This window comes from Caretta caretta, chromosome 14 (genome assembly GCF_965140235.1).
Source record: "Caretta caretta isolate rCarCar2 chromosome 14, rCarCar1.hap1, whole genome shotgun sequence".
NCBI classification, from domain to species: Eukaryota; Metazoa; Chordata; order Testudines; family Cheloniidae; genus Caretta; species Caretta caretta.
In genome coordinates this window covers 7,192,389-7,219,467 of record NC_134219.1, presented here as the reverse complement: position 1 = coordinate 7,219,467, position 27,079 = coordinate 7,192,389, and the positions used below count along the sequence as shown (strand labels likewise).

Below are 27,079 nucleotides of genomic sequence, written 5' to 3'. Positions count from 1 at the left end.
AGATCAAGTAATTTATTTTACCAATCTAGTAAAAATGGAAGGATGGGAAATAATTGAGTGACTACTAAATATCAAACATTAATAATTGAATAATTGTATGACCTTCTTAATGTGAATCCTTTACTGTGTGTGCATTTATCATATATTTCATGTTTCATCCTCATGAGCAAAAAATATAAAATGAGAAAAGTATGGATAATGTAACCAAAAGGGGCCAAAGGGGAGTTCTGCACTGTGCTGCAGCGCTGGGTCCTCAGGAACTTTTTGGATCTCACATTGCGAGCATATTCCATGAGATGAGAGTCCTTTGGTTTGCGAGAAAAGTTTCCAAGTGTTACCAAGAGTTCTGTAGGTCTGTTTTAGCATTACTAATACTGCACTGGAAACAAGTCCTTCTTTTAAAGCCCTTGTACTGAAGGAGCCTTATCATGAGGGCAGATGTCCAAACAGAGACTTCTTATCAAGGAGACCTGCTTTTAAACATGCCTGGAGGCATAGAAAAGAGGCTTTTAAAGCACTGATCACTTAAGCACATTTCAGAACTATTCATATGCTTAGGGTTAAGCATGTGCTCAAGTGTTCTGCTGGATAAAGGCCCTAGCCCCCAATTTGTGTTTAGAGCATAAAGTTGCTCATTTGCGAAAGTGGGTCTCTTAGAAATCTAGCCTTTGTCACTTCACCTGCATTATAATATATAGTGAGGTAGAAGAGCTTGAGAGATAAAGAAGCATTTTATAGATGATATGTAATAAATTTTTCAGAAGACTTGTCAGAAACAGGGGTATTTGCTACAAATAGCATTGTTGATTGAAACAAACATTGAGGAACAGACATATTGCAATCTCCTTTATCGGAATTAGGTGACCAGCGCTGCAGCACAGTGCAGAACTCCCCTTTGGCCCCTTTTGGTTACATTATCCATACTTTTCTCATTTTATATTTTTTGCTCATGAGGATGAAACATGAAATATATGATAAATGCACACACAGTAAAGGATTCACATTAAGAAGGTCATACAATTATTCAATTATTAATGTTTGATATTTAGTAGTCACTCAATTATTTCCCATCCTTCCATTTTTACTAGATTGGTAAAATAAATTACTTGATCTTGCCATAAGTTTAACAGTGTAATTTGCTGAAAATTCAGTCTGCACATAAAACATTTACTGTCTTTTGTGATTTGTGTTTTGTCGTGTTTTTATCTCCTCAATGATAACTTTGTGTATGTATCTTTACATGTATAAGGGATGTATGCATTTTATATAGGTGTATGCGCTTGTATTTTTCCCCCTATGCCCTTTTGAATTGAATTACATGAGACCTTTCAATTACTATTACCTTTTAAAGGAAAAACATTCTTGAAGAGAGTCTGAGTTGCTCTGAGATGTTTCTTGAGTGATCACTTGAGTGATTTCCAAATGGGGATGTCACAGTAGATGAATTTGCTTCCAGTGATGATGACAAAACCTTCGGTCAGACACACAAAATAAGAAATTAAGTGAAATTGACAGAGAAAGAGAAAACATTTTCCGTCATTAAAAGTAAAGTTTTATATGTACCTTCCCCACAGTCTAAAAAACAAAAGGTTTTTATGGAGTGATTCTGCATTTCTCCTTAAATTCTAGATTGTCTACTATCCTACCAAGTTTCTACCAAAATATCCTTATTTTATAAATATATCCATCTAATCAATCTTCTTTTCTTTATACCATCAACATAGTAGCGCAATTCACCTTTAGGTCTGTCACAGGGTGCCACTGGCCCTTTAAGAGGAAGCAGAACCTGTGCACCGTGTGCCTGGTCTGCTGATCCCAGTTAGGGTTAAAAGAGGGCACTTGGGCCTAGAGGGGAAGAAAGAGACTCCTCAGAGCCTGAGAGCTGCAAGAACCAGGAGCAGTGAGAAGAGGTAAAAAGGGGGAGGAAGACCCTGGGAGCTGTAAGCCAAAGTAGACTGAGGAACTGTTATTTGTTTGTTTTGCCTATACTGGGAAATCGACTGCCAGTAAATTCTGGGTGTCGCAGAGAGTCCTTTGGCCAGCTTGTTACAAGGTCATGTTCACATCCTATGATTTGTAGGGTAATCAAGTTCATTAAGCTAACATTTTCAGAATTCAGTGTCTAACATTAAGCACCTGAATGAAAGGGGCCTGATAAGATATTGAATATCTGAGAAATAGGGACTATATATTTAGGTGACTAATTATCGATGTATTGGCCTAATTTTGGCCTAAACTTTGACATAAATAGCTTCATCAAAGATCTGTTGATGCTTTATTGTGCAAAGAACTTAAATTCAGTCTGCACATAAAACATTTACTGTCTTTTGTGATTTGTGTTTTGTCGTGTTTTTATCTCCTCAATGATAACTTTGTGTATGTATCTTTACATGTATAAGGGATGTATGCATTTTATATAGGTGTATGCGCTTGTATTTTTCCCCCTATGCCCTTTTGAAAATCCCAGCCTGTGTGGATGTGTGTTGTGTATATCACATGAGGTATAAAAGCCTTCCATCCTAATAATTCTAGGTACTATATAAAAATAATATAAAAATATACAAACTGGGAAAATCACCAGTTGCTTGAATCATATGTTAATACCAATCCAAAAAAATGGATTGCCATTAATAAAACACAGGTTTCAGAGTAACAGCCGTGTTAGTCTGTATTTGCAAAAAGAAAAGGAGTACTTGTGGCACCTTAGAGACTAACCAATTTATTTGAGCATGAGCTTTCGTGAGCTACAGCTCACTTCATCGGATGTAGCTCACGAAAGCTCATGCTCAAATAAATTTGTTAGTCTCTAAGGTGCCACAAGTACTCCTTTTCTTTTTAATAAAGCACAGATACTCTCCTAGGACCACTCTTATTCCTAACCCAAACTTCCTAACTCTTATTTTAACCCTTGCTAAAACTAAAAAAAAAAAAAAATCCAACCCAAAAAACCTAAGCACTGTGCCCTTAAAGTCAGTTAGTTTGGGCTCTGGCAGATTAACGAAGAAATTGAATTCTAGAGTTACAAACACCACGAAAGCTTATGCTCAGATATATATTGGGATAATACCGACCTTGCAAAGGTTTTTGTGAGGCTTTAAGCTGGGATTTCAGAATGTGCCTAAGGGAGTTAAGCACCTAACTCCTACTGAATTTCAGTGGGATTTGGGCACCTTATTTTCTTAGGCTACTTCTGAAATTCGAGCCTTAATTCCTTATGTTTTGTGAAATGCTCTGGGATGCTTTTAAGGAAAGTGCTTTAGAGCTGCAAAATTGTTTTTCAAGGATTTTAGGGGGGGCAATTAATGATTAGGTGGAGTCTCCACATCACAAAATTGGCTCTAAACATACATTAAGACTGGAAAGCACAAAGTGGGAAAGGTAGAATTGAATAAAAAATATATTCTGTTTTCCTTATAAGGAGGAACGTTTATTTTATGTAGATTTTTGTCACTGACTCAGGGTTTCTGTTGAGAACTCTATCCACCTGAATTAATATTCATATGGTTGGGCAAAATCTCATTAGCATGTTGTGATCTGTTGGCAAAATATTTCAGGGCAACACTCAGTTTGTATTTCACCCCATTTTGCACCGAATTGCTGTCTGTTAATAAATGGGACTCCAGGGTTTTCTAAGAAATAATGTCTTATGGCGTTATCTTTTCATTTCAATAATTGTAAAAGACCATTTTCCTTCAGTGTCTCTTAACTACTTTAAGGAAAAAAAATGCAGAAGCATATTTTAGTTATAAATATGGGGCCAAGACAGAAATGGTTGTACTTAGAACACAGTAGCGTTTTTAAAAAATAGTATGTACCTCTGTGCACATTATATATTGTTTGCATCACTACTATTTATTTCCTGGGTGTTGTCACATCTGGGGACAGGAAAAGAATTGTCTCTGATGCATATGTTAGTCTGAGGGCATGTCTATACAGGAAAATTTCCAGGCATACCAGAATAATTACTTTGCTATAGTTATACTGATATAGGTCCCTGAGCGGACACTGTTCACTTTTATTTGAGGGATTTATATTGGTAAAATTATAGTGGAATAATTATTCCAATATAGCTATGCCGGACATTTCCCCATGTAGACAAGCCCTGAGTCTGTGGGCTTAGCACTTGGATTCCGAGTCTGCCTTCTAGCCCAAGACTCCTGCACATCTTATAACATTCTGCAACAGGGCTGCATGGCTGGCTGAATGCCCTTCTTTTTTTATTTGGATAATCCTCCCTTCTCCTTTGCCCTTTCATGTTTGGTTCCTTCTTAAAATAAAACAAATTATTTTAAGCCTTAGGGTATTTAAAGCATTCAGAATATTTTTGTTAGGGCGCCTGACACCTTATTTCCAGAACATAGTTGGCAAAAATGTACCTGTAGTATTTACAAACCTGTCACAAATACTGAACGTTGGAACAGCCATGCTTTTTAAAACCTCTTGAATATGCTAATTTTTCCTGTAGTTCTGTTTTCTTATCAGCCATGCTAAGTAAATAATGTTTCATGTTTTTATAAGAAACATGTCTAAGCTCCTCAGTGAGCTATGGAAAACCCTCCTAAACCATTCTGTCCATTTGTCTTCTGCATACATCTTAGAATTTCACTGTAGCACTCTGTAATGTCAGAGGTTCAGGGCAAGCCAGTGTGTGTTTGTGTGTTTCTTTATATTCCAGATAGTGTCTGGAGGTTGCAACCAAAACTGGCATCCCATTGTGATAGACAGTGCATGAACACAGAGAGATGTTTTTTACCCCAAACAGCTTACAATCTAAAATTGACAAGATAAAGCATGGGAGAAAGAAAGTGTTAATGCTTTGGGGAACTGGTGCAGTGAAATTTAGTGATTTGCCCAAAGATACACAGTGAGTTTGTGGCAGTATTAGGGATGAACCCAGATCTCTGGAGTTCCAGTTCAGTGCCTTAACCCCAAGAGCATTCTTCGCCTCTATGAGGCAAGTTTCAGGAACCAAGCAACACTAAATCTACATGTAGTGTCCTGTCATTGGAATGAGTTTGGAAACAGTCAGGATCCTTTTAACAGAAAAAATATATAAAATCAACAACATATACACATTCCAAAATTCTAGTAGATCTAGTCAAACTTAATGGAGAATTGTGACAACTTCAGTGGTTTGAAAAGGAAAAATATTCAAGGTCGTTTACTACAAAATTAATGTGTCTCAGAAAGGAGGCTGCTAGGTTGCATTATGTTGTATGTTTTGAGACGGGTACTTTGGAAGCCATAACTATTTCTGCTCTATCATATAATCTGCCAAGTGTTTTAGCAAGTGTTGATTCATTAGTTAGCCACATTTGTCACCTGTAGCACTAATTGTTATCTACTATTGGAAGTTTTCCCTGAAAATTAGATGTCGGAAGCACAGTTAAGAAACAAGAAATTTTCAAAGTATTTTGCTTAATTTTGTAAGAAAGCCCATGGAAGCAAATGGTGTGTCTGAATAATGATCTCCTGCTGCTACATAAATGCTGAGGTGAAACAGGCATTTATCGAAAGAAAACTTTCAGGCAGGGTAAGCTGAGCTGTTTTCTGTTTTAAAGCTGAAGGACATTTATCCTCTGGCTTTGTTCTGTTTCAGTGATTTTATTTCCAGAATACCAAATGATCAATAACGAAGAGGACAAACTCATCAGGTTTGGGAGGATATTAGTAAAGTAGATTTACACTTGTGCAATGTGCCACTTTTGAGAGACTTATTTAGGAGGACTTTTTCCTTGCTTCATACTCAAATTACTCCTTTCACAAAATGACTATTTTTATTTTTAAAAGTTGGTTAATTGTCTGAACATTTTATTTTTAAGAGAAAACTTTTATCGGAACTGCAGTCAGTTGTCCACAAATTTTTCTGCCAAGGAACTGTAGGTAGCCATGAAAGGTGCTCATTCAATAGCCCAGGAAACAGATAAAGCACAGTTACCAACAATTAGAGAGACAAAGTGGATGAAGTAATGTCTTTTATTGCACCAGCTTCTGCTGGTGAGAGAGACAAGCTTTTATGTTTCTCAGAGCCCTTCTTCAGGTTAATGTTGGAGCTGTATGGGGAAACTTGCAATGTGATTCAAACCTATTTTGGTGAGTCTACCGTCAGCAGTGAGAAGGTAGTTGAATCTTCATCGAGTTCAATTCTTTGTCCCTTCGTTAAGTATGCCAACAAGTTTGCCAACTGTGGTTTGTTTGTTTGTTTTTTTAAAATGTCGTTGGGAACACTGGAACACTTTACATGTTCACCATTCCCTCTGATGCTCTTTGTGCCTAAGGAGATGAAAATGTCATGGTCATTGGTTCAGAATGTTGTGACGATGATGTAACTGGCAAGCTATGAAAGAATTACTAAATGCAAGCAATGTTTAGTGCAAAAATGAAAACATTGATCACAGCTTTTTGTACCCTATGACTTCTTTTATGTCAAATGAGTATTGAGTTGCCTTCTTATCTGATGTGCGTTGATGCAGTAGGATTGTAATGTTGTTGAGTATCTGTGTTTTGAGTATCCTACATAACATACCTGTTCTGTTCTTCATCCAGTGAGAAACCACTTTATTCATAATTATTTTTATGTGTAAAGTTTACTGTGATTTTTGTAAGTTAGCTAATGTTGTTGTTTCTGTTATCTTTACCCATAAGAAAAGATCAACAATTCATCTGCTGCAGTCGACACTGATTTCCTTTCTGTAAGCCATCTGGTTAGAATATGTTTTATTGTTTTTAGTGGTTCTACATCCACAAACATGCCAAATTCTGTCAATCATTAGAAGTCTCTTTCTGAGATGAATATGCAATAAGATTATCTAAAGGAGTCTCAAGTCCATTTAAATTACGTTTGTAGCTAAACATTGCCCTAATGAGCAATTTGACATAGAGCCCCATATAGTTGTACAGGATATTTATTAGTCATAACACATCATTTTCTGGAACTGTATTTCTAAATTTGTAACTTCAGTCTTTTAATAATAATACCATTGCAGTGTTTTTTAAGCAAGGAATATAGTATTTGAACAGACTGCAAGCCCAAAACCATCAAATCTTGAACCTCAGCCTTATAAAATTTACCAGCTCAGTCACATTATCTGCTGCTCACCTGTGATCATCATCCTTCAAAACATCATGAGAAAAAGACCCAGTGATATTTTTCCCAGCAGAGAAAGTTATTCATCCCCTATGGAGTGGTGAGTAAAATTTAAAAGGTTTTATTGAGTATCCCAAGGATTTTCTGTTTTCGCCTTTATGATGGGCCACATTTTGAAGTCTTTCCTCAGTCAATATTTTCATTTACATAAGTAATAGTTTTGCCTGAGTGTGGACTTAAGGATTTGGCCTAAGCTTATTGTTTTTGGGAGAATGAACTATCTTTCAGCTATGCGACTGCCTTGAGTCTATTGTCTTGGGTGTCTTAAAAGTCTGTCTTGGCACATAAAGGGTTGTTACAAGTAGGAAGGAGAAAAATTGTTCTCTCTAACCTGAGAGGATAGGACAAGAAGCAATGAGCTTAAATTGCAGCAAGGGCAGTTTAGGTTGAACATTAGGAAAAAATTCCTAACTGTGAGAGTGGTTAAGCACTGGAATAAATTGCCTGGGGAGATTGGTGGAATCTCCATCATTGGAGATTTTTAAAAAGCAAGTTAGACAAACACCTGTCAGGGATGGTCTAAATAATACTTAGTCCTGCCTTGAGTGCAGGGGATTGGACTAGAAGACTTCTAAGGGTCCCTTCCAGTCCTACCATTCTATGATTCTATAATTCTATGATTCGTGTCAGAGTGAAAACAGAGGTTCTTTCAGGTTGACATAAAAGTTCACTTTAAAGCACAATTATCTAATTTAATTGACATTTTAATTTTAAAAAATTCCCTGTTCCCTTTCACAGTAATACACATTCCTGTTAAAGAAAATGTTCCATTGCATGCAGCACAGTATCTTCTCTTCAGAATGACATGGTTTCAAATGTACAGCCAATCAGGCAATCTGAATTGCTGAGCATCTGTAAGCACTTTATAATGTCATTGACATGCTTTCTGAGACAAAGAACTGAGTCATCTTTTTTTCCTGCAGCTAGCTTTGCTCTCTGGCATTTCTCTTGACTTTTCATGTCTCAACACAATGAAAAACTTATCATGGCCAACAGCGAAATAATACTTACAAGTTTTACCAAAGGCTAGAACTGGTACTTGCCTACTATCTGAACTGCACTCCACTATTCTCCAGCAGTTCTTGAAGTTGTATTTTCACTTTCTCTTGCATTATTGTTGTCGTCTTCAATGTTTGCTTTTCCTACTGCATGACATGAAGTTCTCTTCATTCATTGCCAGTTCCGGGAGGGGAGGACCCAAAATTGTATCTACCAGTGCAAGGATTATGAAAGATAAGAAAAAGACCTATAAATATAAAATTCTGCCTAGCTAGTGTTGCAGTTTTAGTTAATGGCTTAGTACACTCTAATTGTACCATGGAAGAATGGGAAAAGAAAGGTAAAAGAACCCAGAAGGTCACTGCTTTTAGTAGTTAAAACCATAAGATTTAAATATTGTGGTCCAAACTCACCTTTAGTGTAACCATTGGAGTGCCTTTGGCCCTAAGCTATTAGCAGTATGTGAATAAAAAGTCATTGTATGGCTACTAACTAAAATAATATGCTTGAGATACATGTAACAGTTTAACCAATGAACCAGTAAAGAAGGGTAGAAAAAAAGTGTTTTAAAAATTGTGATATAAGGAAATTAGTTTCTTAAAAGCTGCCACTCAGGGGAAAATAATAGAATGGTCAATTGTCTGTTCCCTGCATTTCAGAGAGGATCTGCTCTCCCACAGAGCACTGGGACACACATGCTGGGGAGAATGCTAGGTTTGGAAAGAAAGAATTGAGGGGGGAACCCAGAAACCATGTTTCAGACAGCCTTTGTATCAGGAATAGGTACTGAGAGGAAGAACTCTTGCTCAAAAGTCTGTGACTTTGCTTACAAAAAAAAAGATAAAGTATCTAATGTTCTCCAAATGCTAGGTACCTGTAAAACAGTCTGTGCATAGCACTCTGTTGACTTTCCAAGGGTTGTTCTTTATTCCATTTCCAATTACTTTTTGGAATCCTGCCTTCTTCCTTCTCTCTTCTGGAACTGCCTCAACTTGGAGGCTCTTCCGGCAGTGTAGGTGGAAACACAATATGCATGAACTGTATACTCACCAGCAAAAGATTGCTGAAGCAAATAAACATCTTCAAAGCAAACTTTCCATAAGGTCACAAACATTTATTACTCCATAGGTACATTTGAAAGCTTGGCAAAATAACACAAGTTATAGGTTTTGGCAAATTAACATACGGGCCAGGTTTAGTTATCAACATCTACTTCAATACTTTTTTATATATACAAACTGTACCCGCCTAAGGGTGAGATAAACTAATACCATATTACACTGGAGTATTCCAAAAGAGAAACAGACATGCAACACACATGCACAATTTACAATGTTATTTTGTGTAACAAATTATTTGCAAGCTTTTTCATAGTAATATAGGCTGTGATCCTTTGTTGACTAATCATGATGGTATCTGATGAATGCATATCAGCAGAGGAGGGTCACCGAGGACTTCAACTTCATGCATGAAAAATGTCTTGCTAAAGTTTTTATTGATTTTAGGAATATTCAGATTCCCTTTTAGCATTTTCTGCTGGCACAATAGTTCTGCTTATGATTCTGAACCTCAAATAGATCTAGTAGGAAGGGGCAGGAAACATACCAAATCTAGTATTACAGCAGGCTTTTCTGTGCATGCAAAGTTCTCGTGAATTTAGTCGCAACTTACTAAAAAACAAAAAACATGACAAAAGAGAACAAACCATTCTTCTTGAAATGATAAATACATAGAAGAATAGAATGATCCTTATTAACATGAATATTTATTGTTTATTATGCTAATTTCTTTTTTTTAAGTATAGATCGGGGAACTGTTGCATCTGTAATGCCACTGAGTGGTAACTGTTGACCAATGGTAAATTTTTAATGGTGACCATTGTACTTTAAGACGTAACATTAATATCAGCAGTGAGTGGCCAGTATCACTGTCTTGTCATTCCTGGAAGGCACTGCCTTTATTTTTATAAATATAGCTCTGTTTTCTATACAAAATGGAAATACATATAGTCCCGTTAGCATTAAAGGATTAGTTACAAGGAAATACTAAAAGAGAGCAGCCTTAGCTGCCATATATCTTCCACTTTCTCATGTGAGTGGAGTTTAGAATAAAGGCACTTTCCAAATTATAGTACAGTACTTGCAAGGAAAAAAGTATGCAAGGACAGCCTCACCCTGTCTCCACCCCCTCTCCACATGCAGTTTTCATCCCTGCAAAGTCTCATGAAGGGAAGTGTCCCTACTGAGAGGAGGAGGATACCCCGGAATTGACTGCCCCCATCGATTCTGTGCCAAGAGACACCAGGCACTATCTGGCCTAGTGTTTACTTCCAAGATAATATGTTGAAGATCAGATAGAAATACAAATGAGAGAAAATATGAAAAGTAAATTCATTTGATGCTTCTTAACAGGTAAGGGAGAAGCTGAATGAAATTGTAAAGTAAAAATTCAGATCACCAAATGTTAGACACCTGTTGGAACCTTTGTACACTATGGAACAGTCCAACCTTTAAGAGATGGTTTGCGGGAGAAGCTGGGAAATGTAACGGTTTCCTCTAGCCTTGGGGGGGGGGGGGGGGGAAGTGACAGTTTGTCCTTATAGGGATATATTTAGATTCCTTATATTTTTGTTTCTAAAGTTAATATAATTCATATCCTTTACAGTTTAGCACTTGCAATTCACCAGAGTAAAAGCAGTAATTACGAGAGGCTATGTAATAATTTGAATCATATCAGCGGGTTCTAATTGTCTGCATACCTGGTAACACCCTTGACCACGACTATTTGCCAAACAGCCATAGTCAGCTCACCCCTTGGTATTATGTGTTTCCTCAGCTCTACCAGAATACCCATATAGCCTTTACCCACAGTAGTGTAATGCTTGCAAACCAGAAAAAGACACCGGAAAACAGAAGGAGATGGATGCGCAGAGATTATAGTGCGGTCTGAGTTGTCAGTCTTAATGTTCTTCACTTTAAGTGTTTTCTTCCATTTATTTTATATACTGTTTTTTCATTCCTGTTGCCCTCTACCCAAAAACCACCTCTCCTTCCTGTATACTATAAAATTCACATTTGCAAGTGGAGTTTGGCCCTGTTGTGAGTTCAGCTTTGCCAGCACACGTCTCTAATGATCTGAAACTTTATTGGCTTCTTTAGTTGCAGTTTTGCCTTCTGTTTCTTTAAAAAGTTGCCTATGAAATGTAATTGCACAAATGAAAAACTGGTGGGGCTTAAGCACTTGACCTGTTCTGTTGTTCTTAATGCTTTTGCATTTAAAAAATGACATCTATATCTTAGAGATATTTGGTACTATACATACATAAAAAGTAAGAGAAAATTAAAAGGGCCTGTTTTGCTTAATATGTGCTAAGTAGGTTTCGCAGTAATTCACTTAGCATTGATCCAACATTGTTCAAACATTCTAACCTCTGTAACATTTTCTACCTTTGTGAAGACGCTGGCTTGGAAACTTTTTTCTCATTTTCAAAATCTTAGATAGTAACTTGAGTGTGTTTCTTTTTTAGGAGGTAATCAACGCCTCAGAGGCTAAATATATTTAGAGGTCTGGGGTGCTTACAGCAGATACATTTCAAGGCCTTTATTAGCTCAGGATACAGTTTATTGTAAACAAATACGCTTTTCCTCTTCTTAATTCTTTTCTCATCTGAGCTGCTATAAATCCATCCTCTTTCATAGATTACTGTCCACCGATCTCCTTCATCCCACAACAAACATATCTATCCTACTTTTAAGCACTTTTCCACCATATCTTAACTCTTGTTCCCAGTATCTGTACCCTAATCTTCTTTGTCCTTTGATGAAGGTTGACACCTTCTCCATTCACTTTGCCCCCTGTATATTTATGTAAAATGTAATTCCTTTAAAAAATTAAACTGCATTTACTGTCTGTCATTAGACGATGTGACGGGGTGGGATTCAGAAGATGAGGCAGATATATTTGGGATGGGCATGTAGATAGGCTACCTACCCTCAGAATTCACTGTCATAGCAGACCAGTTTGTAATAGCAGGAGCAGTCTTTTCTAGGACCATTGTACAAGTATTGACGAATTAATCTCTAATAGAAAAATAATGACATTGTCTTAGCTGATTGGGAGTGCATATAAGTGGAAAAGACAGTGACAATAAAACCAGTGAAACTTGATCTCAGACACCTGGAAGAAGGTGCGTATCAGAAAGAGGAGGAGTGCGAGGCAGAGACGGGCTCCACCTAACGAAGAGAGGGAAGAGCATCTTCGCAAGCAGGCTGGCCAACCTAGTGAGGAGGGCTTTAAACTAGGTTCACTGGGGGAAGGAGACCAAAGCCCTGAGGTAAGTGGGGACATAGGATACCGGGAGGGAGCACGAGCTGGAGAGCGCAAGAGGGGAGGGCTCCTGCCTCATACTAAGAAAGCAGGACAAACAGCAAGTTATCTCAAGTGCCTGTACAGAAATGCAAGAAGCCTGGGAAACAAGCAGGGAGAACTGGAAGTCCTTGCACAGTCAAGGAATTATGATGTGATTGGAATAACAGGGACTTGGTGGGGTAACTCACATGACTGGAGTACTGTCATGGATGGATATAAACTGTTCAGGAAGGACAGGCAGGGCATTAAAGGTGGGGGAGTTGCATTGTATGTAAGAGAGCAGTATGACTGCTCAGAGCTCCGCTGTGAAACTGCAGAAAAACCTGAGAGTCTCTGGATTAAGTTTAGAAGTGTGAGCAACAAGGGTGATGTCATGGTGGGAGTCTGCTATATACCACCGGACCAGGGGGATGAGGTGGACGAGGCTTTCTTCCAGCAACTAACGGAAGTTACTAGATTGCAGGCCCTGGTTCTCATGGGAGACTTCAATCACCCTTCAATCATCTGCTGGGAGAGCAATACAGCTGTGCACAGACAATCCAGGAAGTTTTTGGAAAGTGTAGGGGACAATTTCCTGGTGCAAGTGCTGGAGGAACCAACTGGGGGCAGAGCCCTTTTTGACGTGCTGCTCACAAACCGGGAAGAATTAGTAGGGGACGCAAAAGTGGATGGGAACCTGGGAGGCAGTGACCATGAGATGGTTGAGTTCAGGATCCTGACACAAAGAAGAAAGGAGAGCAGCAGAATACAGACCCTGGACTTCAGAAAAGCAGACTTTGACAACCTCAGGGAACTGATGGACAGGATCCCCTGGGAGAATAACATGAGGGGGAAAGGAGTCCAGGACAGCTGGCTGTATTTTAAAGAATCCTTATTGAGGTTACAGGGACAAACCATCCTGATGTGTAGAAAGAATAGTAAATATGGCAGGCGACCAGCTTGGCTTAACAGAGAAATCCTTGCTGATCTTAAACACAAAAAAGAAGCTTACAAGAAGTGGAAGATTGGACAAATGACCAGGGAAGAATATAAAAATATTGCTCGGGCATGCAGGAGTGAAATCAGGAAGGCCAAATCACACCTGGAGTTGCAGCTAGCAAGAGACGTTAAGAGTAATAAGAAGGGTTTCTTCAGGTATGTTGGCAACAAGAAGAAAGTCAAGGAAAGTGTGGGCCCCTTACTGAATGAGGGAGGCAACCTCGTGACAGAGGATGTGCAAAAAGCTAATGTACTCAATGCTTTTTTTGCCTCTGTCTTCACAAACAAGGTCAGCTCCCAGACTACTGCACTGGGGAGCACAGCATGGGGAGGAGGTGACCAGCCCTCTGTGGAGAAAGAAGTGGTTCGGGACTATTTAGAAAAGCTGGACAAGCACAAGTCCATGGGACCGGATGCGCTGCATCCAAGAGTGCTAAAGGATGGCAGGTGTGATTGCAGAGCCATTGGCCATTATCTTTGAAAACTCATGGCAATCGGGGGAGGTCCCGGACGACTGGAAAAAGGCTAATGTAGTGCCCATCTTTAAAAAAAGGAAGGAGGAGGATCCTGGAAACTACAGGCCAGTCAGCCTCACCTCAGTCCCTGGAAAAATCATGGAGCAGGTCCTCAAGGAATCAATTCTGAAGCACTTAGAGGAGAGGAAAATGATCAGGAACAGTCAGCATGGATTCACCAAGGGCAAGTCATGCCTGACTAATCTAATTGCCTTCTATGATGAGATAACTGGCTCTGTGGATGAGGAGAAAGCAGTGGACGTGTTATTCCTTGACTTTAGCAAAGCTTTTGACACGGTCTCCCACAGTATTCTTGCCAGCAAGTTAAAGAAGTATGGGCTGGATGAATGGACTATAAGGTGGATAGAAAGCTGGCTAGATCATCGGGCTCAACGGGTAGTGATCAATGGCTCCATGTCAAGTTGGCAGCAGGTATCAAGTGGAGTGCCCCAAGAGTCGGTCTTGGGGCCGGTTTTGTTCAATATCTTCATTAATGATCTGGAGGATGGCTTGGATTGCACCCTCAGCAAGTTTGCAGATGACACTAAACTGGGAGGAGAGGTAGATATGCTGGAGGGTAGGGATAGGATACAGAGGGACCTAGACAAATTAGAGGATTGGGCCAAAAGAAATCTGATGAGGTTCAACAAGGACAAGTGCAGAGTCCTGCACTTAGGACGGAAGAATCCCATGCACCGCTACATACTAGGGACCGAATGGCTAGGCAGCAGTTCTGCAGAAAAGGACCCAGGGGTTACGGTGGACGAGAAGCTGGATATGAGTCAACAGTGTGCCGTTGTTGCCAAGAAGGCCAATGGCATTTTGGGCTGTATAAGTAGGGGCATTGCCAGCAGATCGAGGGACATGATCATTCCCCTCTATTCGACATTGGTGAGGCCACATCTGGAGTACTGTGTCCAGTTTTGGGCCCCACACTACAAGAAGGAGGTGAAAAAATTGGAAAGCATCCAGCAGAGGGCAACAAAAATGATTAGGGGACTGGAACACATGACTTATGAGGAGAGGCTGAGGGAACTGGGATTGTTTAGTCTGCGGAAGAGAAGAATGAGGGGGGATTTGATAGCTGCTTTCAACTACCTGAAAGGGGGTTCCAAAGAGGATGGCTCAAGACTGTTCTCAGTGGTAGCAGATGACAGAACGAGTAGTAATGGTCTCAAGTTGCAGTGGGGGAGGTTTAGATTGGATATTAGGAAAAACTTTTTCACTAGGAGAGTGGTGAAACACTGGAATGCGTTACCTAGGGAGGTGGTGGAATCTCTTTCCTTTGAAGTTTTTAAGGTGAGGCTTGAGAAAGCCCTGGCTGGGATGATTTAGTTGGGGATTGGTCCTGCTTTGAGCAGCGGGTTGGACTAGATGACCTCCTGAGGTCCCTTCCAACCCTAATATTCTATTATTCTATGAAATGGTCACAATAGATACAAATTAAAAAGGTGGTTTTGTCCACCAGTTGGGGACACAGAAACACGCGCAGACAGCAGATCTCTTGGACTAAAGGAGTCTGAATCACGTCAATAATGTGAAAAGACACGATTTCCACCATGCCTTCAAAATGCTTCCTTCGTCTTGCCAGTATCATTTCTGTCTGCTTGAAGTTGGATGACAGCAAGCTGGCTGAACTGCAAGTCCTTATGCCAGCCAAGCACTGGCACAGCAAATAGACCACACCACACCTTAGTTCAGTGATAAAGTAGTGCTGCCTACATCACCTCACCTTACATATATATTGAATGACGTATGAGTGAAAAGGTCCCTGCACAACCTCACATAAGAAAGCCTTTAGGCAATTGCTCAATTGTCTCATTGCCACCTTGTGGGAACTCTTTAAAAGGAAAGAACAAATCACTGAAGAGATGTCCTGTCGATTCCAGTCAGGGTCTACAAGGAAGTCAGCAAAGCTGTGTGGTCAGTGGTATCAGAAGCTGCTGATGGATCTAAGCAAATAAGCAAGGACACAGAGTTTTGTCCATCAGTAGGAGAAGATCAGCTAATGAAACTAGTGCAGTTTTTGTGCAGCTCAGAGCCAGATCAGCAAAGACTTTTAAAACATTATTAGGACCCCAGTGATACCAAATTTGCTTTGCTACAACCTTCTTAATAACCTCACCCAAAAAGGATAGGTTAGAGTCAAGAAATGAAATATACTTTTGGCATTGGTGTGGCAAATTTCAAAAAAGGAATTATACAGGAAATTTGGAATTTATGCACAATTATATTTAGGATGTAAGCCGTGTAAAGATGGACTTTTAAAAGTATCCGTTTCATGGGGGCTTGTTCTTTGTTTCTTTTATTTTATTTTGCAGCAAGTATTCTATATCGCTGAAATACTGGGAAAGAAATCTAAAAAATCTGTAGTAGATTTTTTTCCCCTTCATTTAATTTTTTTACATAAATCCCCAAAAAAAGGATTTTGAAATGCAGATGTACTTGCTCATATAATTTATGCTGACAATCATCTCTGCCATAACTTTGTGTTACTAACTAGATCAGACAGATTTGGGGACAAGCTTACTTCCAATCAATATGTTAGCATGTCTTAAAAAATATTTTGACGGCCAATGCTCTCTAAAGTGTATACTTGAAAAACAGTTTTCTTTTTCCTCAGGCTAATAAGATTAGATAATAGTAATCTATTTGACCAGCTGCAGAGGGCCACCTTTTTACCTTTTTCATTTTTTCTTTTTCTTTTTAAGTAAATGAGTTTCATCTCAACCTGATTTAAAAAAAATTAAACTTCAGAATGCTCTGTTTCCACCCATTTATTTAAATAGGAGCAATTGCATTATCAAGTGTGGTTACAAATGTAATAGGGCTGGGTCTCATTAAAGACTTTGAAGAAAAGAGTTTCTGAGTTAAACTCCTGTATATCCTACGCTGCCAAGAACTATTGCAGGTTTGGCTTAAAGATATAATTTTTAAAAGGTATTACTTTGCTGCCTTTCACATCCCAGAGCATATATTGAAGGTGCAGGCTCAGTTGATTCAAGCTAGCTCTTGTTCAGTTCAAAAAGCAGCCGCTTGCCTTGCAACTTAATGTAGTTGATTAAGGTTACTTTGAAAGGTGTAAAAACATTATTAAGCTCATACTTTCATCTTTTTGTGTGTGCAGTGGAACCTAGTGTTATTTTATCCAACAAATACTGCTCCTATGGCTACAGGGACAATGAAAGTGGTAATTGATAGTTTAATAATCTGCCCCACAGAGTACCACATTTTAATTTTATACTTACAAAGAAGCAAATTAGCCCATTGATTAGAAATTCCTGAACCTTTAATATTGACTAGAAAAGGAGCAAAACATCATAAGATGCTTCCTGAAAATTTCTGAAACATCAGGGCTTCATGAATCTACAGCAGAGAATACTTTTTTAAAAGAAGGTTGTAAAGAACATTGCGGCCAGTGCAACATGCTGATTGCCATGTGTAAGCTGCTAAGTACCACAAACTTCCATTATAATCAGTTGAAGTTGAGGATCTTCAATATATTGCAAGATCAGGTTCCACTGTCTAAAGAATGAATTGTTTAGCAAGTGGTATATAAATATGCTTTATCATAAGGCAGGAGCACCTCAGAACCATTGATAGGAGCCTGATATATGCTCTTTTTGAATTATATTAGGAGAAATCCAACGTGTGCTGAAACATCTCATGATAGTGTGAGTTATTAATGAACATTCTCAATAGTAATGTTCCACTGATATATATCCAATGATGCTATATTCCAGGTATGCTTATGGCATAGGTTGACATATACCAAAAGCTTACAATTAACTTCGGGGCTTCACAGAAAATCTGCTATGAAAATGACAGACTCCTTGCAGCTTCCTTTACTTATATGATTTTAATGAAAAAAAAAATTATCTAGTGGATCAGTCACACATTACCTTTATGCACATTCAGCATAAAAAATAGTTTATTAGATATTTAGCGTGATTGGGACACTTTTATTTTGTTTAATGGTCCTGAAATCAAACTGAAAGGCTGATTTTAAAAAATACCTTTGCATGTGTGCTCTGAGGTTGATAACGAACTCTGCAATTCAAGCTTTAATAACTAGAGGGAAGCTAAGAAACTTCAAAAGGTTATGTGATAAATGTTTTTGACAATGCGTCAGCTGAACATTCAACAGAATCTTGGTAAATCCTCTCATTCTAAGTGGTTTAAATTGGAAGTTTTGAACTTTTTCTTCATAAGTGTATGCTAAGGATGTCATGGTATCTTTGGGTTTAAAAGATCTATTTTATCTAGAATATATGAAAAACCATGTGTTTTCCTCCTACATCCCTCAAAATGAAAGCAGAAAAGAAATTAAGTAGTTGACTTTCCTTTCAGTGACCTCTGACCTCCAAACTCTCCCAGAGTACTCTTGACCATGATCCTAATGCAGCTTGGGAAAGACTTGCTTTAAAGCATACAAACAAGATATTCCTGTAGAAATACTGCAGTAACTGGAGTCTGATCGCTGACAAGCATTCCGAATATCTTAATCATGACAACTCTAATGCGTTCTGGTAATAGACAAAACGGTGTTTTCACATGATAATACCACTGTTTGTTGCTTTTTGTAGGTCAGTGAGAAGGACATGTAAAAGCCAGTTTATTATTGCTCTTTGAATCTCCCTGTCATTCCCCACCACCACCACCTCAAAAAATCTTGTTTTATGTTACTGTTTTGAGTTCATACCTTTCCTGGACGTATTTTACCTTATTTCACCCTGGACGTTCCAAGCTGATTCCCTTGAGCATGAAAAGCTCTAAGGCCCCAGTTTAGCAAGGTACTTAAAGCACATGCCTAACTTTAAGTGTACCAGTGGTCCTGTTGACTTCACTGGGACTGCTTGCATGTTTAGAATTAGGTTCATGCTTAAATACCTTGCTGAAACAGGGCCTAAAAAGTTGGGTGAGCAAAACCAAAAAGTTTCCAGAAAATGCTGAAAATACACAAACCAGGATCTGAGAGAAAGAATGCGATGGTACATGAGTTTGCATCATTAGAACCAACAATGTTGAAAATCTTGATCAAGAGTATTCAGAGTACTCTGGAAGACACCGCTTTGGATTCCCAGATGAAATTTGAAGGATGGACTGAGCTGCGCAAGAGCCAAAGTATATAGTGTATTGTTGATACATCCCTTCTCCTCCTTTCCATGACTTGTATATAAGTCTTGAAACATAAAAACAGGGTGGTCTTAGATATTCAAGAAAACTTAGAGTAAACAATCTCTCTCTTTCATGGGTGGTTTGGTGTTCACCGTTCACTGCTACTACAGAGAACAAGCATGATCTTGGACGCTGTTGCTCTTATTATTTTCCCTCCCTGCACACTAGTGGTATGATCAAGTGGAGGGGGAGGAATCTTGCATTACACAACAGCAATTCCTATGGGCAAATGTAAGAAGCAGTATTGACAAGCTCAGAAAAGAGCCCTTGCCTAATTTTAAAAAGCATTCAAGAGTCACAGCTAAGGCCAGATTTCCAAGCACTCTCCGCTTCCACGTTGGCACATCAGCAAAGGGGCCAGATTTTCAGATTTGCTCAGAATCTAGCCATTGTTCTCAGTGGGAGCTGCTGAATCCAGAGCTCTTTTGAAAATCTGTCTAATTCTTGACCAAAGAAATTTGTTTTTCATGGTGGTAGCAGAGACTGAGAAAATATGTTGGGGGTCTTTTATAGGCATATAAGACTATGGAGAGCATATTTTTGAAAAAAATAGATTAACTGGTTAACACTTGTGTTTTCATTCCATGGTGTGATTGATGTCTGATCAGTGAGAAGCCGTATTAGTTAGTAGTTTGCACAAGAGATTAGATATCAGGATTCCAGGAGTCTATTCACGGCTCTGCCGCTGTCTTGCAGGACCCGGGAAAGTCAGTTACTCCCGATGCCTCAATTCCCTATCTGTAAAGGGTATGTAATCCTTGTCTATCTTACATTGGTGATGAGGCTTAATTGCTCATAAAAGGCTGAGAGAACCATGGAAGAAAGGTGTTATGTAAATGTAAAATATTGTTTCAGATGTTTTAATATTTATCCCTGGTGTACAATAAATCATCAGAGCTATCTGTATAGACATAATAGTAATTCAAATTTTATTTATAGACTATGGCTCAGATTCTTAAAGGTAGTTAGGTGTTGCTGTGGTCGTGTTGCAACACCTAAGTGATGTAGGTGCCTAAATCTCATTTTCAAAAGGGGTTTAGATTTCTAACTCAATTAGGTATTGCAACGCTGAGCGCTACAAAGCCTAAATATTTCTAAAAATCTGGGTCTGTAAGAATAACTTAAGTGATTAAACCTACAAACTATTTTCAGAGCAGAATAATATGAATTTTGTTTCTTTTTCAGTTGCAATAATATTAACCACTGGATATAGGGTGAGGGGGAAGCTTTGTTTGTGAAAACAAAGCTATTATTTTTATACAGACCACAGAAATGTTGCCTTTCATTTTGAATCAGTAGCCTAATGAGTAGTGTAGCAATAGTTCAACATCAAAGCAGAATTTCTTAGATATATGGTGTGTTGCAACAACAGCTAAAAAGTTCCCACCAGAAAGGAATTTTGCCATATGTGAACAGCATACATATGTATTAGGTTAAAACCATAAGATTTCCTTTCCTTTACACCAAAAACAAGACAGAAATTGAGCACAGAGGTTTTGAAACGATCATGCACTGGAATGCAGAACAATAGGGGGAAAAACCAAGGTCCAAATTCTTTGGTGGTGTAAATGGGAAAAACTCTATTGAAATCAATGGAGCTGCATCAATTTTGCACCAGCAGAAAATCTGACCCAAATCTCAATCCTTGTCCCTTTAAAAAAAAAGCTATACTTTTGTGACCCAAGAAGCACAGCAGTGGTCCCTGTAATGACATTTTCCCAAGTTTTTTTTTAATAATAATAAGCCCAGCCACCTTTAATGCAGCAGTTCTCAAACTGTGGATCGGGACCCCAAAGTGGGTCACGACCCCATTTTAATAGGGTTGCCAGGGCTGGCATTAGACTTTCCTGGGCACGGGGCTGAAACCAAAGCCTGAGCCTCACTGCTCGGGGCCAAAGCTGAAGCCCACAGGCTTCAGCCCTGGGCAGCGGGACTCAGGCTACAGGCCCCCCGCTCGGGGCCTAGGCCCTTGGGCTTGGGCTTTGCCTGCCTCCCCCCACACACACACACACCCAGGGCAGCGGGGCTCTGGCTTCAGCTTTGGCCTCCCCACCTGAGGCGTCAGGGCTCAGGCAGGCTCAGGCTTCACTCTCCCCTCATGGGGTCATGTAGTAATTTTTGTTGTCAGAAGGGGGTCACAGTGCAATGAAGTCTGATAACTCCTGCTGTAATGTAATATCACCCACAGAATCACATAATTTTATTTAATCAGGGAATATTTTAACAAAGACTAAAATTACTTAAAAGGAGAGATGGGGCAGAAGTTTAGTTGGAGAGTACCTGAGATTACTTGTGATGATAAACTCGACCTATTTTTCAACTATTTTTCAGGAGTTGCAGTTGGCCTCTATAAATAAATAGAGAAACCACCCAACTTAGAAGATGAATTCTTGCCTGTGTGATCTTTAGACTGTTCCTGACCTACCACTCTACATACAGATGACAGGGCTCAGGGTTGGGTCATTGCTATTTTGTCACAGTTTTAGATAGTTTACAAGTACATTTGTAGTTCTGGAACAAAATGCTGTGTAGTTTGTGTTCATGTTTGTATAGATTTTCCACAAGCTTCCAGAGTTAGGCTTTTCTTCACACGTTAGTGGAGAGAAAAGCCATAAATGATTTTAATCTGAATTAAAGATATTCAAAAGGAGGCCTGTACTCCAGTATTGTTGTTGGCACAGATTTTGAGGGTGTAAAGTAGAAGCACTCTTCTGTGGGCATTGTTAGTGAGATAATTAAGACAACAGTAGGTAATTACAGTAGTCTTTATTACTGCATCTTTCATTAACTAATTATATTAATTGGGTAATGTACGTGAAGCCCTTTGAAGATGAAAAGGACTAACTATGATTACCCCTATTATTAGTATTACTCTACACTGATCATAAGAACTGAGGTCTGTTCTCTTCTTGATGTGCATGCATAGCTGCTATTACAGCCAATAAGAGTTATGCATGTATATCAAAAAGAGAATATGCCCCTACCAGGCTTAATCTGATCTTGATGAACAATGACTTTTGAGTTTAACACCCTGCTCTTCAAGATTAGAATACCAGCAGGTCTTGCATGGAGAACATTTTAAAAGTCTTCCCTTCCCTGCAAGCCTCTCCTTATTTATTCAACTAATAATATTGAAGAGGAGGAACAGCACATACCATGTTCACTGTGACCAATTCTGTATCACTGAAATCATTGAGTTTTGCCATTGACTTTAGTTGGAGCAAGAAGAAGGCCTGTGTGCTCAGTAACGTACATAAAGGAGGAAATAATTTTCGTTGAAGGTTTCTGAAGAAAATACAATAGTTTTGCAGCAGTTAAATCCCCAATAGTTTGCATTATGCAAAAATAGGTCAAAACAGTTTTGGTTTCTGCCTGTTCAGTTCTTCCAAGACTGTGTTTTTATGCACAGTTTTTTCTCTTTAACTATTTCCTATAGTTAAAGTACGAGCAGAACATTTTTTCATGTATTAAAAATGAAGAAAAAAAAACCCAAAACCTCCTTGTATCATCATTGTATGCTTGTTCATTTGATCCTTCCAGGTCTTTTTTTTTTTATTTTTCCAACTAAACCTTGTAACTAATGCCTCACTGTGTGTTTCTGTCTGAAAAGTGACTTTGTAGAACTGGCATCCATATTTATGTCTGTGACTTCAAGTCAAAACTATATGGTTTACAAGTTAAAAAAACCAGCAAATTCTGTCACCATTGCAACCTCTGATTTAAGTCATTGGATTTTTCTGGTCTCAAATGTCACCCACCAGTAGGCCAAGTGCTGCTCTTACTTTCAAATTGGTAATCCTATTGTCTCCAAACTCGGTTCTCAGTTACCAAGAGTGGATTTGGTCTTCCAAATGAAAATTTAGTTAAAAGTTTTGTTGGTGACATGCAAGCCACAGTGTAATCCAGCTCAGAGCTGTGCTGGCTCTGCCATGTTCGTGGGGGTTAAAAATAAAAAAGCCTTTCCAAGCCATAATATTCTGTTCACATTCCATCTATCTGCTTATATCCCCATCGTATCTGAGTGTCTCACAGGTATTAGTGAAAGCAGTGTTAATATCCCCATTTTACAGCTGGAGGAGAACTGAGCTACGGAGACACTGAGCGACTTGCCAGAGCCAGGAATTAAACCCTGATCTTCTGAGGCCTAGATCAGCACCTTAACCACAAAACAGTCCCTCCTCTCTTCCATCAGGCCCATGACTATCAATTTAGCGTGTTCTTTGCATCTTATGAACAGTTAATTAACAATCAAAAACATTTGCAATATATAGTTTTTTTCCCCATTTTTATCAATAAATCTAATATATGTGCCTTTTTCCGCAGCTGTAGTTCACCCACATTGTTGCAGTAGAGCTTATTATCTCATTTACATTTTTAAGTGCTTTTCAAAGTGTAGGATATCTGGGTTGGAAAGCAAAACATTTCATTTCTTTGTTCTCGGGCCAACAGAAAGCACTTCCAAGGTCAGGTATGGTGTAGACTTTCAACAGCAAACATGTTTACATTGCATTTGAAAGCCAGTATAACTGAAAAAATACTGTCTTTACAGCAGTGATGTAAGCCAACTCAGAAAAGCTGAGAAGGGGATGAATTTTGTACCTTGAACAGTTTAACTGATTAACAAACTGTTAACGCATGTCAACAGAGTCCACATGGACAGTTAGTCCATGGCAGGCTAGTGTGGGGTAGAGTCACACCCGAGTTTGCAGCAAACTTTGTGTGTCCAGACAAATCCTAATTTGTTATGCTTTTGTTTTCCATTTGGAAAAAATGGAAAGTGCCTTTGTGATTCAAAACTTAAGACTGGATTTTTTTCATTAAACGTAGGCATCGGTATTCCATGGGTAGAATTTTGCATTTTGAAGATGTAACATAAAAGTTTATACTTCCATAAAACAAATCCCTCGTTGTGTTGCTGAGTAACTGGGGTGAGTGCACTACAGCTATATTTTTGGCTGAATAATGACTTTTGAACCCTAATCCTGTGTTTAATTTTCCAAAAGAGAGGTTATACAGTGCTCCCAGGATAAGCTGTCAACTGTTTAATACATTTTAAGTGCATCCTGCATGAGGCGAGGTAGATTGAAGAGCTTTGTGAGCCCTGGATTCATAGCTACTCTGAGTCGCACACTCAGTAAAACTTTGGATAGTCCTCCTCCCCCCCCCCTTTTTTTTTTTAACTTCCTTGTGACTCAGTCAGGCTGGCTTCAAAATGCAATACAAACTTGGCAGCACTGAATAGCAGACATTGCATCCAAGCTGTTCTCATTAAATATGAGGTTTTAGACATTCAAAGGAATTTTGAGTGTAATTACTAAATATCAGAGGAGGAGGGACATTACTCTCATTTGGGAGCAGCATATATCTGAGTATATACTTTAACAAAAGTCGCCTTGCCAGTTATCAAACCAAACATTTTATAGTTCACAACGATGAGGTAATCAGAAGGTGATACGGCTTCAAGTCTCTAGCATCGATAGTCTGCATTTTGAAGTGTTCGTGTCTCAAAAATCTTATTAACTATAGTCCAAGAGTAACATTGTTGGAGACATCTCCCTTTGGCATAGGAAAGTAAGAGTAGATATAAAAGCCTCCTTGTCTATGCTGTTGGAAGTGTCCTTTTCATTGACCCTTTATGCAGCTTTACACTCCGTTTTTTTGGGGGATATCCATCAAGGTTCTTACTCTGTAGGAATGAGAATCTTGCACAGGGAAGTTATTTATCTGTCATTCTTATTCTCTGGAGATATTGGTATGCAAGGATCTCGCTCCTCCAACCCCACACTTTTTTAATTTTTTTGGATGGGCTTTGAAATAGTGCTGATTATCTTGATCTGGTGTTTCCTTCTGGATGCTTCACTTCCCATGCAATGTGGGGTACTAACGGAATCATTCAGAGAGCAGCCTTGCTCCACAACAATGGCTGCTGTGAAGTGACCAGTATTGGAGTTGGCTCGCACTCTACCCCACTCAAAAACCTTAAGTGCTAGATGAATTCACCGGACTCTCACAGAGGAGCTAAATGTCTCTCCAACACCCAAGCATGTTAAGGGCTGACAGTTACAATAGATAATGGGAATGGTCAGTAAACTCACACAATACATTCTATGTTGGATAATTGTTTAATGGTAATTTTATCTAGAGTAGAATAGAATTTACAACATTTTAAGAAGCAAATGTATGCTAGTTAAACCCACATATCCTCAGATTGTCATGCACTTTTCACTGTACGCCCTCTGCACAATATATTGGTGTGCATTTAAAAAAAAAATAACAAAGTCTAAAGGGGGAAATTGATGGATGAGATGGCACTTTACAAGTTCTCTTCTATGGTGCCAACGTTTTGCTGTGTTTGCTATAAGTACGGTCTTGGTGGATGTATTTATTTGCTCCAGACTTTCCTAGTGGAATCCAATGGAAAGATGTATTTTTCTCAAAGACTAAAATAAAATAAAGCAATACACACACACACGCACATGCTGTTTTACACCACAGAAACCAAACGAATGAAACTTTCCATTTAGAGAAAGGTTGGCAGCTCTGAGTGAAGGAAATACATGTGGTGAGTGGGTGGCATCAGCACAGCTGAGGATCCCTTCCAGTGTACAAACAATTCCCTAATTCTCTTTTTCACCATGACATGCTAGATGGATGATATTAGTTGCTCAATTGAAAATGGTGGTAGAATCCTGTACGTAGGATATCAGACAGCTAATACAGATATGGCTATTGGACATTCCAGATTTTAGTGAAAAGGGAAACAAATTTCTCTATATGCTCAATCCCATTGAAATCAATAACAATACTCATTAAGTTCATTGCCTGTTCATGGCCTGTCTCGGTTGATTTTCTAGTACATGAAAATACCCCCTTCTTTTTGCAGTAAATTCGTGTAATAGTATGACATAATTTTGTTTTTTTAAATCGTAAGTTATAGCTCTATTTTTAAATTGCCATATCAGAAATACAAAAACAAACCACACCTTACATGAATAATTTTTTTCAGGATATTAATGTATATATATTGTACTCCAAGACCTGTTTAGCACAGAAGACTGGCTACAAAGACTGGTTTTCAACATTATCTAGCAAAAATGATAGTGTAAAAGCCACTGGGCAGGCTTAAAGTTCATTCCTGGGTCTGGTTAAACTTTTTGGCATCAGAATATGTAATGGTCTTATAGCTTTAATACTTTAAAGTTAACGCCTGGCATCACTTCAAAACAATGCAAGATCTATCATAAGTAGTCCTCTTATCTTATCTGAATAGCAATTTTATCCTGTAAATGATTTGAAACTACAGTATTTCAGTGCTGTGGAAAAGAGAGAGAGTTTTTTTCTGTTAAATCTTTGGTACTGCAAGTACCTTTAATTATTCCAATTTATTTATCGGTATTCCATGTTGAGTAGCATGTGATACCATACCACATGCTCTGCAAAATGCATTAAGGGAACACAAGTTTGCTGATCTCTCTTTTACTACAGACTTTAGAGTAGCATGTCCATGCTGTTTAGATTTTTAAAAGTCAATATAATTATATTTATTATGTGTCGTCAGATCTAAATTTCCATTTTCAGAGACAGTCCTGACCCTGCTCTATACTTTTCAGTTGATACACTAGCTGTGTACCCATTTCCTAGTCTTCTACAGATAACCCTAAATGCTTCTCTCCCACTCCCATCACCACCTCTGTGAAGGTGTCTCTCTAGCATAAGCATTGTGCACTTTGCTTCAAGTCGACTCTTGAGGTACCAATGCCCAGGTTCAAACAGGTGCCTATAATTAAGCTTTAATAAGTAAATATTCAGTGTGCATTGAAACATTTAATGATAACGTTAACAAACCTTTTTGTTAATTGTTTAGTTGTTGGAATTATCATATTTTGATTATAAC

The 27,079-nt window shown here is 38.7% G+C and overlaps 1 protein-coding gene across 7 annotated transcripts in view; it reads left to right on the top strand.

The window, feature by feature from the left end:
• CEP112 (centrosomal protein 112) overlaps nucleotides 1–27,079 on the top strand; it is a 361,941-nt gene that overhangs the window by 255,589 nt on the left and 79,273 nt on the right. The window lies entirely within an intron of this gene.